Source organism: Pseudorca crassidens, chromosome 2 (assembly GCF_039906515.1).
Source record: "Pseudorca crassidens isolate mPseCra1 chromosome 2, mPseCra1.hap1, whole genome shotgun sequence".
Lineage (NCBI taxonomy): Eukaryota > Metazoa > Chordata > Mammalia > Artiodactyla > Delphinidae > Pseudorca > Pseudorca crassidens.
In genome coordinates this window covers 92,040,265-92,060,296 of record NC_090297.1, presented here as the reverse complement: position 1 = coordinate 92,060,296, position 20,032 = coordinate 92,040,265, and the positions used below count along the sequence as shown (strand labels likewise).

The 20,032-nt window shown below is 32.4% G+C and overlaps 1 long non-coding RNA gene across 1 annotated transcript in view; it reads right to left on the bottom strand.

The window, feature by feature from the left end:
- Positions 1–12,664: 12,664 nt before the first annotated feature.
- The window catches only part of LOC137211076 (uncharacterized), a 162,778-nt gene continuing 155,410 nt past the window's right edge, over positions 12,665–20,032 (bottom strand). Inside the window, exons 4-6 of the long non-coding RNA XR_010936875.1 lie at positions 16,602–16,761; positions 16,354–16,519; positions 12,665–14,361 (exon numbers count right to left, since the gene is read on the bottom strand). This is a non-coding gene — a long non-coding RNA (uncharacterized lncRNA). The remainder of the gene's footprint in view (positions 14,362–16,353; positions 16,520–16,601; positions 16,762–20,032) is intronic.

The window sequence follows — 20,032 nt, the reverse complement described above, 5'->3', positions numbered from 1 at the left end:
CATTTTCTCAAGTTTACATGTAACAATCTCCAGCTTAGATCATATGTTAGGTCACAAGCATGTCTCAGTGAGTTTAAAAGGATTTAAATCATACAAAGTATATTTTCTGACTATGACAGAATGAAACTAGAAACCAAGACCAGAAGAAGTGGAAAATTTACAATGACGTACAAATAAAACATGTTTAAAAACAAATGGATCAAAGGGGAAATTAAAAGAAAAATTAGAAAATACTTTGAAATAAATGAAAATGAAGACACAACATGCCAAAATGTATGAGATGTAGTGAAAACTGTCCTCAGAGGAAATTTATAGCTGGAAAGGCTTACATTTAAAATGAATAAAGATTTCAAATCAATAAGCTAAATTTAAATCATAAATAATTAGAAAGAGAAGACCAAATTAAATCCAAGGTGAATGGAAAAAAGGAACTGATAAAGATTAGAGCAGAGGTAAATGAAATAGAGAATAGAAAAACAATAGCAGTAATGAAATAAAAATTGGCCCTTTGAAAAACCCCCAAATTGACAAACTTAGGAAGATTGATTTAAAAAAAGAGAGAATACTCAAATTACTAAAATCAGGGAAAAAATTGGAAACATTACTATTACAGATATAAATAGGGTTATATGAGAAAACTATGATCAATTGGATGACAACAAATTAACTTAGATGAAATTAACATATTCCTAGAAAAATACAATTACCAAACTAACTCAAGAAAAATAGAAAATCTTAACAGACATATCCAAGTAAAAACATCTGCACTCAAAAAACAGCAAAGGAAAGTTCAGATCCACATAAGTGTACTAACAAATTCTACTAAACACTTAAAGAAAATTAATAGTGATCGTTTTCAAATTCTTCCAAAAAATAAATGAAGAAGGACCACTTCAAATTCATTCTATAAGACCAGCATTACCCTGAAACAAAACGAACAAAATTCTGAGAAAACTGTAAATCAATATTCCTCATAAATATACAAGCAAAAATCCTCAACAAAATAACCAACTGATCAAACATTATATTAAAATGATTATATATAATGACCAAATGGGATTTATCCCAAGAATGGAAGGATGGGTCAATACTCTCTCTCTCTCTCTCTCTCTCTCTCTAGAATGAAGGGGAAAAAAAACCCTACACGTGATTATCTTAATTGATGTAGAAAACACATTTGAAAAAAATTCAATACCCTTTCTTGATTAAAAATCCTTAACAAACTAAGAATTAAAGGGAATCTCCTCAACTCAGTAAGTACATTTATGAAAACCCCACAGCTAATATCTTACTGAATTATGTGATGCTGAATATCTTAACCTAAGATCAGTAATGTGACAAGGATGCTCAGTGGGGCACTTATATTCAGCCTTGTATTGGAACTTCTAGCTGGAGCAATTAAGCAAGAAAAAGAAATAAAAAGCATCCAAATTGGAAACAATAAAGTTAAAATATCCCCATTTGCAGGTGACATAATTTTATATATAGAAAAACCTAAACAATTCACACACACACACTCACACACACACAGACACACACACACATATTTAGAGCTAAAAAATTTCAGCAAAGTTCAGGATACAACATAAAAACACAAAAATTAGTTGTGTTTCTATTAAAACAGAAATAACAAGCCAAAAAGGAAATTAAGAAATTAATACCATTTATAATAGCATCCAAAAGAATAAAATATTTAGGAATACATTTAACAAAAGAAGAACAAAATCTAAATTCTGAAAAATACAGGGCTTCCCTGGTGGTGCAGTGGTTGAGAATGCAGGGGACACGGGTTCCAGCCCTGGTCTGGGAGGATCCCACATACTGCGGAGCAACTAGGCCTGTGAGCCACAACTACTGAGCCTGTGCGTCTGGAGCCTGTGCTCTGCAACAAGAGAGGCCTCGATAGTGAGAGGCCCGCACACTGAGATGAAGAGTGGCCCCCGCTTGCCACAACTAGAGAAAGCCCTTGCACAGAAACTAAGACCCAACACAGCAAAAATAAATAAATAAATTAATAAACTCCTACCCCCAACATCTTCAAAAAGAAAACCACAGCTTTACTCCTTTAAAAAAAAAAATTCTGAAAAATATAAAACATTGAGGAAAGATATTAAAGAAGATCTAAACAAATGGAAAGACATTGCATATTTATGGATCAGAAGACTTAATAGTGACAAGATGGCAATATGACCTGAACTGATCTAATCTATACATTCAGCACAATCTTAATCAGAATCATAGCTGCCTTCTTTGTAGAAATTGATATGCACGTCCTTAAATTCATATGAAAGCTCAAAACAACAACAACAACAAGTCAAAACAATTTTGAAAAAGATGAACAAATTAGAAGTTACATTTCCTGATTTCAAAAGTTACTACAAAGTTACAGTAATTAATGTCATACAGGCATATGGATAGATATGTAGATCAATGGAATAGAAATAAATCCATACATGTTTGATCAACTGATTTTTGACCAAGGTATCAAGACCAGTCAGTTGAGACAGAATAGTCTTTTCAACACATGATGCTAAGACAACTGGATATCCACATGCAAAAGAAGGAAGTTGACACCTTACTTCATATCATGTACAAAAATTACCTTAAAGTGGATCAAAGACCTAAATGTAAAGTCTCAGACTATAAAACTTGTAGAAGAAAACCTAGGGGTAAATATTTGTGACCATAATTTGGCAGTGGGTCATTAGATATGACATCAAAAACACAAGAAAGGAAAGAAAAAAATAGATTATCGTTCATCAAAAGTAAAAACTTTTATGCAGCAAAGGACATTGTCAAGAAAGTAAAAAGACAACCCAAAGAATGGCGGAAAATATTTGTAAATTATATAACTGATAAGAACATATAAAGAACTCTTGTAAAAATACACATAACATGATTAAAAACATGCCAAGGTTATGAATAAACATTTCTCAACAAAGATATATAAATGGCTACTGAGCACATGAAGAGAGGCTTGATATCATTAGTCATCAAGGAAATGCAAATCAAAACCGCAGCAGTATTCCACTTTACACTGAGTAGAACTATGATAATCAAAATGTCAAATAATAACAAGTGTTGACAAGGATGTGGATGTGGTAAAATCAGAACCATCACAGATTGTTGGTGGGAATGAGAAATGGTACAGATGCTTTGGAAAATAATCTGGAAGTTACTCAAATTTTATCCAAGAGCAATGAAAATAAATGTGTATATGATAACTTGTACACGAATGTTGATAGCAGCATTATTCATAATAGCCAAAGGGTGGAAACAACCTAAATGTTTATCAACTGATGAATGGTTAAATACAATTGTGGTATACCCTTACAACACAATATCATTTATCCATATAAATATCAATGTCCTGATACATGCTATAACTTGTATGAACCTTTAAAACATGTTAAGTGAAAGAAGGCAGATACCCAAGATCACATATTTTATAAAATGACAAGGATAGGCAAATATATAAAGTAGACTAGTGTTTACTTAGGGCTGGGGAAGATTGGGGCGTTGGGAGGTGATAGCTAAAGGGTATGAGCTTTCATTTAGAGGTGAAAAAAATGTTTTAAATTTGATTGTAGTTATGGTTGCACTTTGCGAACATACTAAATATCTTTGAATTGTACATTTTAAGTGCGTGAATTGTATGGTATGTGAATTTGTGAATATCTTAATAAAGCTCTTACAAAAAAAATTAGTTGTCCATATGTGTCAGTCTGTTTCTAGACATTCTAATCTTTTTTCATTGATCTACTTGTATATGTTGATGTAAAAACACACTGTCATAATTTTGTATATTTATAATAAGTTTTAAAATCAGGTTAGCCCTTTGACTTTGTCCTTATTTTTTGAAAGTTATTTTGCCAATTCTAGCTCATTAGAATTTATGAATGAATTAAGCACTCTGTCAATTTCTATAAAAAGCCTGCTGAGATTTTAATATTTTATTTAATTTATCTTAGATAGTTTTGACCTCTTCATAATATTCAGACTTCTGAGACATGACCAAGGTACCTCTCTCCTTTTATTTAAGGCTTCTTTAATTGTTTAACAATGATGAGCAAAGTTTTAAGTTCTCATTTTGTAGGTCTCACACATTTTCTTCAAGACATATATATTAAATTATTATAGATGTTATTTTTATTTTAATTTCAGGATTTTTAATTTCAGAGGGTTTTTTATATTGATATTACATACTGCAACCTTCCTATACTCATATATTAGTTCTAGTAACAGTTTTGTAAATCTATCAGATTTTCTACATTGATGATCCTGTTGTCTGCAAATTAAGATAGTTTTACTTCCTTTCCAATCTGGATACCTTTTTTGCATATCTTATTACATTTATTAAAACCTCCAGCACAATATTAAATAGAAGTATGAGTGAGATATACTTGTCTTTTTCCTGATTTTATGGGGAAAACATTCAGTCGTTTGCTATTAATTATGATGGTAGCTGTAGAGTTGATCAATAGGTGCTTACATCAGGCTGAAGAAACCCTTTTCTCCTAGTTTGCTGAAAGTTTTTCTTTTCAAAAGCGAATTTTGGGTTTTGTTCAATTTCTCTCACATATGTTGAGATTGCTGATGTTGGCTATGGCTAATTAGAAATAATCTCAAGCTGGATATGAGATCATCTTCAACTCAATAACACGTTAGAGGAGTGGGCACCTAGATAAAATTAGTGGAGGCATTGGATTTGGGGTAGGAACCAAGAACATCCATTCACCTGTCTTTCAAGTGAAGCCACTTTCTCCTTTTTCCCAAAACTTGTCATCAGCCAAAATTAAAGTGTTCAGAATGTATTCTTTTAGGCCTCTCTGCCTTTGTATATTCTGTCTGTTTCCAATTTATACATTCTCAGTATCTCCATGTGCATGATACACCTCCAACCATACTTTAAGTCTAAAAAATTCATGAGGAAAATTTTTACACAGAGAGTTAGTAACTTCCTTTCCAGGCTTCTACATGGAAATACAGAGAGTTGTATTTTTAATACATAATAATAATAGTATAATATGGATAGTATTTTGGGAATCAAGGACATAGCGTCACAGCGCCAACTGAAAACTATATAATATTTTCAAAGTGTTTAGAAATTTTCTATTTCACTGGGACACATACTCTGTGAGATCATTCAGACCATATTTTGGATTAAAAATATATTTCATTAAATGCTTCTTCCACATAATCTAATTTGTCAGAATATAAACATTTCTTTTTAGTTTAAATATTGAATGAAAAAGTGGTCATTAGATTAATGACAAATATTGCAGAGAGTTTACCTGTGGGTAATTAGCTTCCCTTCAGTCATTAGATTTTAGCTCTCCTTTATTAACACCTTTACAAATTATCCTAAATGAGGGGATGAATAGTGTAATAATGTGATGCTCATGTGACTTTACAGAATTTCTAGAGAAAATAAAATTACAATCAAATACAAGATAAAATCATGGATTTTAGACTATCGTGATTAATCCATGGATATTAGAAATAATGAAATATAAAAGACAGATAAATTAACACATTTCGTAAAGAAAAGTGATATAGCACAGTCAACAAAAGAAACAAAATCCATGAATATAACAGTAAATACAAAATGAAGAGACATCCTGTACTAAGAAAGGAAGTTGATATTGTTATTGGTGAGACTGCAGTTGCAATATTGTGTTAATTCTGGGGCACTTCAATATCAGGCATATGTAGTAATGCTGGAAAGAGTCCGGAAAAAAAAAAAAAACTGAATAATGACAAGGGAAGACTGATTTATGGGTGGAGAGTAAAGCAGCATAATATTTATAGCTGGGCTAAAGGAATATGAAAATAATCTGCAAACATTTGAAAGATGTAAATAACAAGCAGAAAAGGAATTCTTGAGGAGGAAGCAGAATTAGAGGCAATGCAATCTGAATGAAAAGTAACAGTGTTATTTATGCAAAGGAAAGATTAAAACACACACATAACTTCCTGACTGGACTACTAAATAGAAGAACAGCCTTTCTCCTTATGTATTAAATACCCTCCTGCACAAAACACTAAAATGTGTTATTTTATGGATTACTCATGGGTTGACAGGCAGTGTGAATTATTTTATCAAAACCAGAACAGAAAGATATAGGGTATGTTGTGTGACTCACTATGAATCTACAGAGTAGAATTCCATTTTTTTCTTTGATTTAAGAATGTAGAGTCTTATTTTTTGTTTTTTAAATCCTTCACATAAGAGGTTATTTATGATGATTGGGAACAGCTCATCACTAAAATCATAAGCAAGCAGGGAACATTTACGTAGAAAAGCTGTGCTAAGATCCTATTCCATGAGGAGAGGACGAATGATTGGCATTTAAGTAGACCTACAGATGGTAGCTTTTCCATTGTAGCGTTTCATTGTGTGCGTCTATGAATCTAGCCTCTCAACTGCTTGAATTTCTCTCCTCCAATTGTTTTATTTAACAACATGAATTGATAATGTCACCGGCAAAGCCCATCAACAACTTCCAGGGTATAAAAATAAAATCTGGGTAATAATGTCTAACCTTTTTTTCCTTTGTGCTTAGTCTAGTTTCAGTTGCTCATAGGGTGCCACACGCAGAGGCCTTGCACCTTGCTCTTCTGACCAGAGTTCCTAGTGTGACATGGCTGCACCCGACACCGACACTTCAGCTCAGCAGAAACCTCAATTCAAGATGGCGGCGGTGGGCGGTGTGCAAAGACGTTGCCCTGGGAACTGCCATCTGGAGCCTGAGCAGCAAGGCTGTGGCTGCGCAAGACCCTTGAGAACTCCACTCCCTCCCCTCTGAAGAACCCTATAAAGACAGCCCCGCCCACAGCCTTTCAGGAGAGAGAGTATCTAGAGTGCATGCCAGCACCTCTCTATTCTCTGATCAAAGAATAAAGCTTTCCTTTGCTTCTGAACCGAACTTGGCCTCCTTCTATTGGCGAGAGTAACACGGGACAGAAGAACCCTTGCTGGGGACAAACTCAAGAGGGTTGGTGACAATAGTTCAGTCCTATGTTTATTCCTTAGAATTTCTCATTTTTACACATCTTAAAAAAAAATGACAGGGCTTCCCTGGTGGCACAGTGGTTGAGAGTCCGCCTGCCGATGCAGGGGACGCGGGTACGTGCCCCGGTCCGGGAAGATCCCACATGCCGCAGAGCGGCTGGGCCCATGAGCCATGGCCGCTGAGCCTGTGCGTCCGAAGCCTGTGCTCCGCAACGGGAGAGGCCACAACAGTGAGAGGCCACAACAGTGAGAGGCCTGCATACCGCAAAAAAAAAAAAAAAAAAAAAAAATCATAGGGCAAATGTGTCCTTTTCAGATAAGTCTGGTTAACCCCTTTTATCATGTCACTCCCTTAAAAGGTATAAAATCTAAATTTTGTGACATGATAGATCAAGTAATTACTAATCTAAAACCACCCTTATTCTACATTTGTGCCTCCCATTAGTCACCAAAATGAAATCCTTTGTTGCTGCTATTGTTATTCAGTCTGTTCTATATGTTATTCTTGGAAAGACTATAAACACCTCACCTAACCATGCTTCTTCCATCTTTTCCTATACCTGGAATGCCATCTCCTTCCTTTTACTTTCTGCGCATCTCCCAAATCAACCATGAAAAATGTGCTCACTATTCCACAAGGCTATGTTACAAATTATACTACTAATTTCATACTTCAGTATAAATTAAAGTATGGCATCTTTGTCATTTCATTTGTATAAATGTATCTCATTTTCACAACAAGACTTTAAAGTCAAGGGAGTATACAAATATTAAATTAAGGATAAAGCAAGGAGCATGTGTGGGAGGTGATGAAATAGGAAACTGTAAGGTCAATTGTGATGAAAATCAAATAGAAAACACTTCAAAACTACTAAAAGCAAATTAAGTTAGGAGAATATAATTCCTTGGAAAACAAATTTGCTGGTGGTTTTTGAGTGGAGAATGACATGATCAATACTGCTCCTTTATGAGATTATTTTGAAAAATATTTATATAGTAAATTGAAAAGAAAGTGCAAAATGGAATATGGAGAGTGATCATTGCAGATCAACAAGGAGCAACAGTAAGAATACCTGGGTACTTCAATGTACCAATTGGACAGCCAAAGAATGTATGAAGCAAATGGGAATACAGAAGGTTAAACGAAAAACAAAATTATACGTATATATACATATATATGTACACATATATGTCATTAACAAAGAAGTGGTGAATAAAACTATAGATGTTTTGAGTGTTGAGAAGTTTAGAAATATTATAAAATTAATGATTGATAGACTATCAAGGATTAGGTTGATATTATCATAATTGTTTAAAATAAATATCAGAAAGCAATGAAGCTTTCAGTGCTTAGCTTATACAGAGAGAGTCATGAAATAAGAAGATCATGGGCCAAAATGCATTACTATTGCAGAAATCAAGAAGGCAGCCAAAGAATAAAATTACACCTCTGACATGGGCAACTATAACCATGGAGCCAGGAACTTGGAGTTTATAAAATAGAAATTACTCATATTAGAGATAATAATAAAAACAAAAATAGAGAGGCAAATGTTTGGTAACCCACATTCCTACAGAAAATATCTGTGTATTATAATATTTTAATCTATAAGATGTATGAACAGATAATATAGTCTAGAAGAAGAGTTTGGTCATATATATTAATCATATTATTATAAGTTAAAATGTTATTTTATTAGAATTACAAATAATAAGGTATGATTATTCAGAAAAGCAAGAAATTATTTTTAACTCAAAAAACAAGGAAAATACAAGAGAGGAAAATATGAGTATATGATACTTATAAAAGTGACTTTTTACAGTAGTAGTTCATAAATATTTGTGAATCTATTAATAAAAATATATACAAAGAACAGAAAACTTTTTAAACCTGAAGCATATAGTTTTTATAAGATTTTTAAAAGCCAAGATTATATTGAATTTTAATTCCAAGTTAATAAATTTGAACTTTTGATTAGGAGAACTGCTGACAGAATTATTAGGAAAATGCAGAGAATAGAGTTCTTTCATTAATTATGACTTTTTTTGCTGCAGACAACAAAAACCAATCTGAGGGAAAATAACTGAAAATGCAATAAATTAGAGAAAGCTTTATATAAAGAAAATTTGGTTTCACAGAAACCAAAAGTAAGAACACAGGTTAATATTAAAGCTCCAGCAACATCTCTGCTTCTCTTTGTGCATTTGCTGTTGCTCTTTGTGAATCACTTATGTTGACCCTCAGTCCACAAGAAATAATAATCACTGCATCCAACTTTACATGTAAAAATTTAGACTATACAAAGGAAGTAATCCACAGCTACTAATTCCAAATCTTGCATGAAAGAAACTTTCTTGTCTAAGTTATTATGGCTAGAGGTGGACAGTAGGCACAATTTATTACAAATGGGAACAAACACTTGTAAATTAAAAGCAAAAAATTCCTGAAATCCAGAAAAATAGCCAAAACTTGTTGTTGACTTATGGATGAACATCTCAAAAGCTGAATACTATAGTTCAAACTTTACCTTGTTACCTTAATATCAAATACTAGATTTAGAGTGTTTAAGGGAAGCATACATTTATATGAAATTATAGAATATCAAGTTTAGAAAGAAATAAATTGTGAGAAATATCTTCAAAATAGTTTGCCTATGGTAGAGAAATATTAAATACATTGCATTTTTCTAACTAGTTTAGGTAGATTTTGAGAACTTTTACCCTAGTTTCATCTTTTAAAATTATACTAACATCTTGAATGTCTTGGATTTACAAATATAATATTATGTGTTAATTTAATACAAATGTGGCATTAAATGTAAATAGAAATCTATTTAAGAAAACAGAAGATATTTAAAATAGACATTGTTTTCAGAAAATAGATATTGTGACTCTTCAATCTGCTTTTCAGGAAAAATATGATTTTTAATTTATCTGCCAGTTGACTACAATTGTAGTTTTACTTTTCAAGATTAAAAAATTTATAACCTCAGTGTTACAAAGCTTCTGCTCAGATAAATTACTTCATAAAATTCACTCTAGAAGCAAGCACCCAAATATCATACTCATCTCTGAATTGGCAAAATATTTAAAATAAAATTATGTTGTCATTAGAAAGTCCATTTGAAATTTCAATAACATATCTAGAAACAAAACAGCTTGTAGGACATAATTCTTCTCCTTTCATCATTTACAATTTATTTGAATTTTATGTCATGCTCACTTATTCCAATATTAGAATGCTCCTCCTGCTTTTTGAACTTATTATATCCTTCTTTGTATTCATTTGAACATTTTCAAATGTAAATTTAGGGAGTTTCTTTTATATTATGCAAACTGTGAATTGTAAATATAAAATCTGAAATATTAGTACTGGACAGTATAACAATGTTGTCATATGGAGAAAGATATTCTCAAAAACATAGATATGTTAATTCAGGTGTTCAAAAGGAACATAAGTTCAAAAGAAAATAAAACTGGTATCAGTGCACATTATATTCCCAATTAAAGTAATTATTTGCTGTGTCTCTGGTAAAAGGAATTTACTCTACACATGAGCCCTGGGGTGTTACAATAGCAAATGTATTTCTTATAGAGTTTCATTGTTGTTTTTCTTTTGTTTTTGTTTCATTTTTAATGCATACAGAGCTGTGGATAAGTCATCATTAAAGTGGGATTATTAATAGGTTTCAATAACATGGAATATATTACTTGAGATAATCAGAGTAGGAAGAGATCAAAATTGGATCAAAACTGAGTGCTGATAAAGTTCTTATCAAAACAGACTTGATTTTATAAATGGTTGGATACAAGTCAATGCACCACTTTGAAATGCCAATCTAGCATAATATATTGCTTATGTTGTGTATCTGAATGAAAATGTTTGTGTGTATACAAAGACAATACACAAAGACAATGCTAAAATCTACTAAAGATTGGTAGTGTTGTAAATTATATTCAATAAACACTTACTTAACTATGTACTGGGTAAGAGGCACCATGCTAGGAATGAGTAGTGTATAGGAAAGGCAGACAAAATCTGTTCCTTCATAGATAATAAATTCTAATGAATTACGTGCTTTCTGATTTATTTGTTCTCAATCTAACACAGGGGTCAACAAACAATTTTTTGGGAAAGGGCCAGATAATAAATATTTTTGACTTTTCAAGCTACATAGGATCTCTGTCATCTTCTTTATATATTTTTTCAACACTGTAAAAATGTAAAAATCATTTTAGATCATGTACCTCACAAAAACAGGCCACTAGCTATAATTTGTCACCCTCCATTCTAAAAAATAATTCATGTGTTTGATTAATGATACCAGTAAGGTTAATTCTTTTCATTATCTGAAGGATTTAGATACTAGCTCACAGTCTTTTCTGTTCCAAGGATAGTCATTATTTTTGTAATTTAACAATTCTGTGTATGATCCATTCAATACATTGTCCTTTAAGTTGAACTGAGTACAACTGATTGACAATTTCTTTCAAGTTTTTATTTCCTGTGTTGCAGATAGGACATTTCTTTTAGTCTTCCTTGATGTTAGGTTCTAAATGTGGATAAGTTACACAGATTTGTTGTATAAAATTTGAAAGACAGTAGTAGAGGCCAACTTCCTGCTCCATACGGTTACTGAGTAACATCATGGATGTTATAGCTGAGTCACTCCATGAATATTGGAAGTTGATTGCAGGACTAAAAGCTGTTGGATTTCACTTTCTTGTGTCCATAATGTTGTGGAAGTTCTGGCACTAATCCTCTCATCCTGAATCCCTGAATTTCAGGTTATGTGTGCATGCCTGACCCCGGTAATTCCAGCAATGACCTCCTGATCCTCTACATTCATAACGTGGCAGAGATCATGATTCTAACAGGGGTCTATTCTCTTGTTTTCTGCCAATCATTTGAGAAACTCCAGTCTGGAGCCAACTCCTTTAGAACTTCCAATAATTTTGTAAGCATCTATTTCCCTGTTTTAAATTACTTTATGCTGAAATACGTAAAATAATCTCTGCTCCTTTCATGTCTCTTCAACAGCAATCTATTCTCTACTAGAAGTGGTTGTGACTAAAATATGTGCTCAAAGATGGGAAACAGAGATTAGTTATCTGACATTGTTGGGTTTTCAGTGAGACTAATTATCACTGAAAATGGGACATTGGTAATTCATGGAATGCAAAAGAAAAATACTTAAATTATTGCTTATGGTCACCTGGAATGAAATACTAATGCGTTGGCCATTTTGTTGCAAATAAAAAATGCAAGGAAGGTGGGGGTGGATTGGCAGTTTCTATTTGAATTGGAGAAGTTCAAGGAAAACAGAGATAAGCTCAGAGCTTTAAAACCTAGTTTAAAACATGATGAAGGACTAAGGAGATTTTATGACTCTCCTGAAATCATTTCTTTTATGTTAGCCACAGGGGTAACATACTTAAAATCATCACAGATCTGATGCATGAATTGCTGAATTAAAGCATCAATTTAACTCACAGGTATTTCCAGGTGTTGTATGTAAAAATCTGGGCACAGATTTGGAAATAGTAGAACTCCAATCACTGGAGTTGCAGAGGTAGGACATTTCTTTCAGTCATATAGGAGTGGATTCAGTTGACGATGAATACTCAACACCATTGTCAGCATAAGCAGCCTTTCATCTACTATTTGACAAGGTTGTACCTGCCTTGCCTGGAAACCCTATAATTACCACTACTTGAGGGAGTGACCTTACAAAAGAGTTATCCTCATGCTGTTCCCATTCCTTCTTCATACATAAATATAGTTAGATCTAAGAATACCCAAGAGAACAACACTAAATTCTCCTCAAAATAAAATAAGGTTCTGTTTATTTATTAGGTTAAATCATACGAATTGTATTTGACCATTTTTGACCTATAAATTTGACCTATAAATATAATTTATACATGTCCATCTAAAAATTGACATATACATTAATAATATATGCAAAAATGGCTACTAAGTGAAGCTAGAACAGGTCCTATGGGTTCTAACTATAGTTTAACATAAAGGTATTGATATAAGATAGTTAATACAGATTCTGAATTCAGCAGTGCTAAGACGCCTGCTCAGTTGATTGAAATTTCAGCTTAATAACAATCCACACTAAAAGATATTTTGATGTCAAAAGTGGCTTGGCTTATGTTGAGGAAGGAATTCAAACAGGCATATAGAAAATTTCTGTAACATTTCTGTAACATAACATTTTTCATCTGAGAGAACACTGAGGACACAACCTTCACCAAGGCACTAAGATTAGGGTATTACAAATATTCTTTCAAAACTCTGGAGTAGCTATCCTTTGTGGACTGGAAATAAGAGTAGGAGAAGCTGCCATGGAAAATGAGTTCCCTGAATTAAAGGAGCAAATATATTGGCATTGGCAGAATCCAAGTGGCAGCATCTAACCAGCAGAATAAAAGTGAGAATGGTTATTGTAATAGGTAGCATAACTGGAGAGATAACCAGAAGGTTTGAACACAAGTCCAACTTGTAGTAAACTCTGGGATTGATGATATGAAAACTCATCCACTTTATGGATATTCTCACAATTCTGGGAGGTGTGTCAGAAAAGAATGCTCCTGACATTAAAATCTACTTAAGTGTATGGCCTGTTAGGAAGGTAGATGAATCTTGAGAAAACAACAATATTATCTCAAATGTAATTAGGTAATACACACAATGGTATCTCTTATTTATTGGAGCCATTCAACCTACATCCTTTCATGTGGTCACTACCATTGAGCTGACTAATGTTGGTTTTTCTCTGTCTCAATAAGCAGAGAACAACAGAAACAGTTTAGTTCAACCTGGAAGGGACAGGAACACAATCTAATTCTTTATCATTAAGTCCACAACAACTGTGTGATTCTGTTATAAATTAGTTCTATGTGTTCTCATACTTGCCTTTACATTGATAACATCAAGACAATGTGACCAGAGGAACAAGGAGTAATAAGTACCTTAGAAGTCTCAGTAATATCTATACTTGTTAGAAGCTGGGGGGAAAGTGTCATAAAAATTTGAAGACCTACACCATAAGTGCAGTTTTAGAGGGCCAAAAGTCTTGAGCATGTCAGGATATTCCTAAAATGAAAGAAAAAAAAAGAGAGAATTTGCTGCACTGTGCATACAATAGCACAGTATCTGAGGTCAAAGCTAAACATATCACTTTGTGTGTACTGATCTACCCATAAGATTTCTGTGTTTTTTGGAAAAATTCTTAGAGGAGAATAATTCTTTATATAACCTCAGGCAATGGTGCAAGCAGTTCTGACCTTGAGCAGATCAAATGTTGCTTAAAGTGTCTGTGGCAGATCAGGATGCTCTGTGGAGAATGAAATAATTTCTGAAAGGAGAATCACAAAATATGCTCCTAGAATTTTATACCATAACTATTCCCTATTTGGAAACTTGGTATTCTCATGTTGAGAAATAGCTCCTGCATTGTTATTAAGATCAGTTGAGCACCTGACTACAGAACAACAGAACCTATGCAAACTGATCTACTCATCATGGCTTAAATATTATCTAATCTAGCAAATCATGAAGCTAACTGTGTGTGGCAGTATTCCTTCTTCATTGGAAGTATATTCAAGATTAGACATAAGACGTTCCTGAAAACACAAGTTATGAATATGCTCATGTGGCTTATTCACCTAATTCACTTATTTCTACAGTGTTTCCACATTTCGCTCATCTACATACCCATGGAATTGTAACAAATATTTAGTTTTCTAAGGAAGGGGAAAAACTCCTGGCTTATAGATGATTCCATGGGACATCCTGGCATTAGGTAGAAGTAATCAGAAACACAGCACTACCACCACCTCAGGTGTGATCCTGGGCAAAAATTTGGATGGAAATCTTTCCAGTGAGCAGATATTTTAGATCTTGAACTGAGGATAGTAATTGCCTTACCTATACAGTTTTATACAGGCCAAACAAGTTAATATCTATAAACCACTTAATTTTTTGTATTACTTTTTGTTTATTATTATTTTTAGTGCAAAATATAAGAAGTTAAAATCAACAGAGAATTACAAAAACTACATTATGTACTTAATTGTACACCCCTCTATAATTAATTATGAAAACTTCTTCAAACTGTTTCTAAATAAATTGTATAAACCACTTGTTTTCAACTTGGATTTAAAAGTTGAAAATTAAGTGTCTTAAAACAAAGATTTAAACTTTGTTTACATTAATATTTAGAGATGTATGGCCTGTGAAGAAGGCCATATAACTGAGCAAGTATTGTTGGATCCATGTAGTTAATGTATTGAGACAAATTAGCAATAGTTACATAAAAAAGTAAAGCAAGGAGATGTTAATTACAGAGAAAATATTGTTCAAGAAACAAAATACAGGTATAAATTATATATGAATCAGAAAATTCAAAATCATTTAATGATTTTCTCACCAAGTAGGCCTATAGATTCAAATCAACCCAGAAGACATCTTTGTAACATTTAGCAAATTTATTCTAATTTTTAATAATTCTAAAATTCTAATTTTTATAAAATGAAAAAGGTATAGAATATCCAAACAGCATTGAAAAAGAATAAATATGTATGATATAGATTGCTTGGATTCAAGCATTATTTAAAGCAAATGGAATAAGCAAAAGATCTAAAAGTAGAAATTGGAAAATTCACACATAATAGAGGGCATTAATATCCCTTTCTCAATATGTGAGAGAAAAGCAGGTAAAAATCAGTAAACTTATAGAAAATCTTAAAGGTATTAATGACATTCTTATCAAGAGTACATGAAATCAACAGTATTAGGCCCTTAAAAAAGCTTCTATAAATTTCAAATGATAGAAATCATTCAAACTAATTTTTCTGACTGTGATGGAATTAAACTGGAAAGCAATAAGAACAAAGACAAATATAAAATCTCTAACTTCCTGGAATTTAAACAATTAACAACTTTAAATAATGTACAATTAACAAGGACATCCAAATATTTAAAAATGAATAATAATAAATATGGCATGTCAAAATTGGATAGTTCCTGCTAAAGTAGTACCTAAATGAACATTTATTGCATTCAGTGAATATATTTGAATTAAAAAGTCTGAAAATCAATGATTTCAGCTTAGTTCTCAAAAAACCTAAAAACATTACACCAACTAAAGCTAAGAAATGTAGCAGGAGGAGTGATGTCAGTATTCATGGTGGCAGAATATGCAACTTGTTTTTCTCCCTCTCTGAAAGATCTAAAATTTGGCATTCCTCCACAAACAAAAGTACCTTTGAGGGAGTTATGGGATCTAGCACCTGATGCCAAAGGGCCTGGGAGGAGTCTCACTTACCTGTGTAATGGGTAATAGCCAGACAGACTTAGGCATAAGCTGTGGAATGGGCTTCTGGAGCCTGTGAACTGGCTTCAGCTCTTTTTGGACATGGTCTGGGATCACATGAAGGCTGACTTGGGAAGACACCCACAGACTAGAGAGGCTTTGCAAAGGTCTAGGTTATCTGAGGAGACATTTCAGCACACAGTTGGAATATATATATATATATATTGCCATAGAAAATACAACAGGACAAAAAAAAGTACCTCTCAGCTGAAGGCAGCTAGTAAACATTGGAGGTGGTAACTGCAAAGCAACAATACAAAACTCCAAGGTACTTGAAGAATGAAGGCAATAGGACATCATCAGAATTTCACAATAATCCTCCAGTAACTGAACCCAGTGACATTGAGGTCTGTAATTCACCTGATAAAGATACCAAAATAGGACACTCAATGAGCTATGAGAAAACACAGAAAGAAAATTCAATGAAATAAAGAAAACAATACACAATTAAAATGAGCAATTTAATAGAGAGAGAAAAATCATAAGAAAGAACACTCCCAGAAAAGTCTGGAGCTGAAGAATTCAATGAATGAAATAAAGAATGCAAGAGAGAGCATGAGTGAGTTAGATGATAGAAACTTAGAAATAACCCAGACAGAGGAGAACAAAGAGAAAAGAATGAAAAAAATGTGAAGAAGCCTACATGATTTATGCAACACCATCAAAAGAATCAATGTCAAAATCATGGGAGTTCCAAAAAGAGATTGAAGGGAGATGAGGGCAGAAAGTTTATTTAAAAAAATAAAGTATGAGAACTTTCCAAACCTGGGGATGTTTATATTTGAAGTTCAGGAAGCTAATAGATCACTTCATTATTCCAATCCAAAATGATCTTTTCCAAAACACATTATAATACAACTGTTAAAAATAAAAAAATGAGAATCCTAAAAGCAGCAAGAAAAAAAAAAAAAAAAGATTGTAACCTATAAAGGAATGCACATTAGGCTATTAGCAGATTTCTCAGCAGAAAATTTACAGACCAGGACAGAGTGAAATGGTTATCCAAAATGCTGAAAGAAAAAAAATGCCAGTCAAGAACACTCTATCTAGCAACTTTATCCTTGAAATATGAAACAGAAATAGAGACCTTCCTAGACAAACAAAAACTGAAGGAGCTTATCATCACTAGACCTGCCTTACAAGAAATGCTGAAAGGAAACAGAGCTAAAATGAACAGATCCCAGTTAGTAAGACGAAATCATAGGAAAGTAAACAACAAAAAGTAAAAGCAAAAGTAAATATAAAGTCAGATTCAGAAAACTCTAATTCTGAACTAGGATGGTGTGTCAACCTTTAACCATAATATAATGATTAAAGAAAAAGTGTATTAAAAAATAACTATAACTTCTATAATTTGTTAATAAGTACCTAACATAAAAAGAGATAAATTGTGACATTAAAAATGTAAAAGAAGGGGCAAGTAAAAGGGTAGAGTTTTTGTATGTAATCAAAGTTAAGTTGCTAACAATGTAAAATAGACTGCTATACCTATGAGATGTTTTATGTAAACTTTATAGCAACCACAAAACAAAAACCTACAGTAAATTCACAAAAGATAAAGAGAAAAGAATCATTTAAAGATTTACATTAATCCTTCACAAATTTTTTCAGAATATTGAAGAGGAAGGAACACTTTCAAATTCATTTTATGAAGGCAGCATTACCTTGATACCAAAGCCAGGTAAGGTCACTAAAAGAAAATTACAGACCAATATTCCTGATGAAGAGATATAAAAATTCTCAACAAAATATGAACAAACTGAATTCAACAGCACATTAAAAGGATCATACACAATGATAAAGTCAGATTTATCCCTGGGATGCAAGGCTGGTTCAGCACAATCAAATCAACAAATGTGATATACCACATTAATAAAATGAAAGATAAAAATCATATGATCATCTTAACAGATGAATAATTTCATCAGAACTTTCAAGTGTTGTGAACAAAGCATAATTGTGATTAAAAACTTATGGGAAATATTCAGGCTGAGTTGTGACCCAAAGGATATACCACAATGCAATGAAATCCTTTTCAGATACGACAATCAAGGTTCTGGCTCTGATGGAGTTTATCTCTTATTGGGATTGTAGAAGATAAAAAAAAATTTTAAATGCAGATAATATCAGACAGTATTAAGAGGATAATGGGAAGCTACCTTAGTTCCTTAACAACTTTCTCTGAGAAGAATGGAATCTATATAAGTATCTTTAGCTGATTGAGAAGAATAATGCATATTTTACTTTTTTTATGTCTAATAAGTAACTGTAACTTATTATGCCACAAACAGAACTACTTGTTTCCCTAATACCAACTCTTTCCCAGTCTTCAATATCTTAATAAATAGAATCACTTTGCTATTTCTTATGCCCCAGACCTATGAATTAACCTTGATTTCCTTTTGACATAATTCAAAAGTGTAGCTTTTTCTCAGTATGACAATTATTTATTGACAGGTAGATAGTATAAATGATTTAGCATAAATAACTAGACCAAGTATGAAGCAGGATCTAAGAAATTTATATATATATTTAATTTAATATGTAATTATTATATATTTCTCATCTTTCTATTATTCTCATTGATATGTATGACTATTCTTAACGTCAATACCAAACTCTCCTGTTTACTGTAACTTTACAGTAAATTTTGAAATTAGGAGGCATAAGTTCTCAAAATTTGATCTTTTTTTCCAAAAAAATTTAAGGATTTTTATGTACTTTACATTTACAGACTCATCAAGTTTTACAAGAAAATCTGTTAGAAATTTGCTTGGGATTGAATTTAATCTATTGAACAATTTGTGGTGAATTAACATCTTAGAAATAACTCGATCTTGTCTTTAAGAGAAATTCAGAGAACTTTTATGGGGTACACAACTTCCTTGAAAAACACAAATTATTAAAATTACTGAAGAAAATTGTGTAGACATACTTCTGTTAAAGTAATTGAATAGTAATTAATATATTCCCACAATGATTTTCTCAAGTTGTCTACCCCAACTAATTTATCAAATTTACTGGCATAATGTTAGTTGATACTTTTATTATTCTTTAAAATCCTTTAAGATTTCTAGTGATACTCCTTTTTTTTTTTTCTGATTATGACAAATTGTGCTCTCTCTCTCTCTCTCTCTTTGGTAAGTTGCTATGGCTCTTGTTGAATTGACACTTTTATCATTATGAAATGTCCCTTCCTATCCCTAAAGAACCATAATTTGTTTGATATCAATATAGCCAGTCAGGCTTTCTTTCAGTTAATGCCTGTCTGATATATCTTATTCCATTCTTTTACTTTTAACCTATCTTTCTCTTATTATATAAAGTACATTTCTTGTAGACAAAATAGGATTGATTCTTTTAAAAGAACACAGTGTGACAAATTCTGTCTTATAGTTGGTGTGTTTAACCTATTTATAATTAATGCAGTCACCAACATGGTTGGATTTAAACGTACCATCATCTTGCTAATTGTTTTTGTCCCATTATTTTTCCCTCTCACTTTTTCTCCTTACCTTGTCTCCTTCTGGATTGCCATTTCAAAGAAGAATAAAATTTTATCATACTTACATGGTATTCCATTCCATATCTTGAATCAGATTCTCTCCAAAATGCTGTTCTTATAATTCCT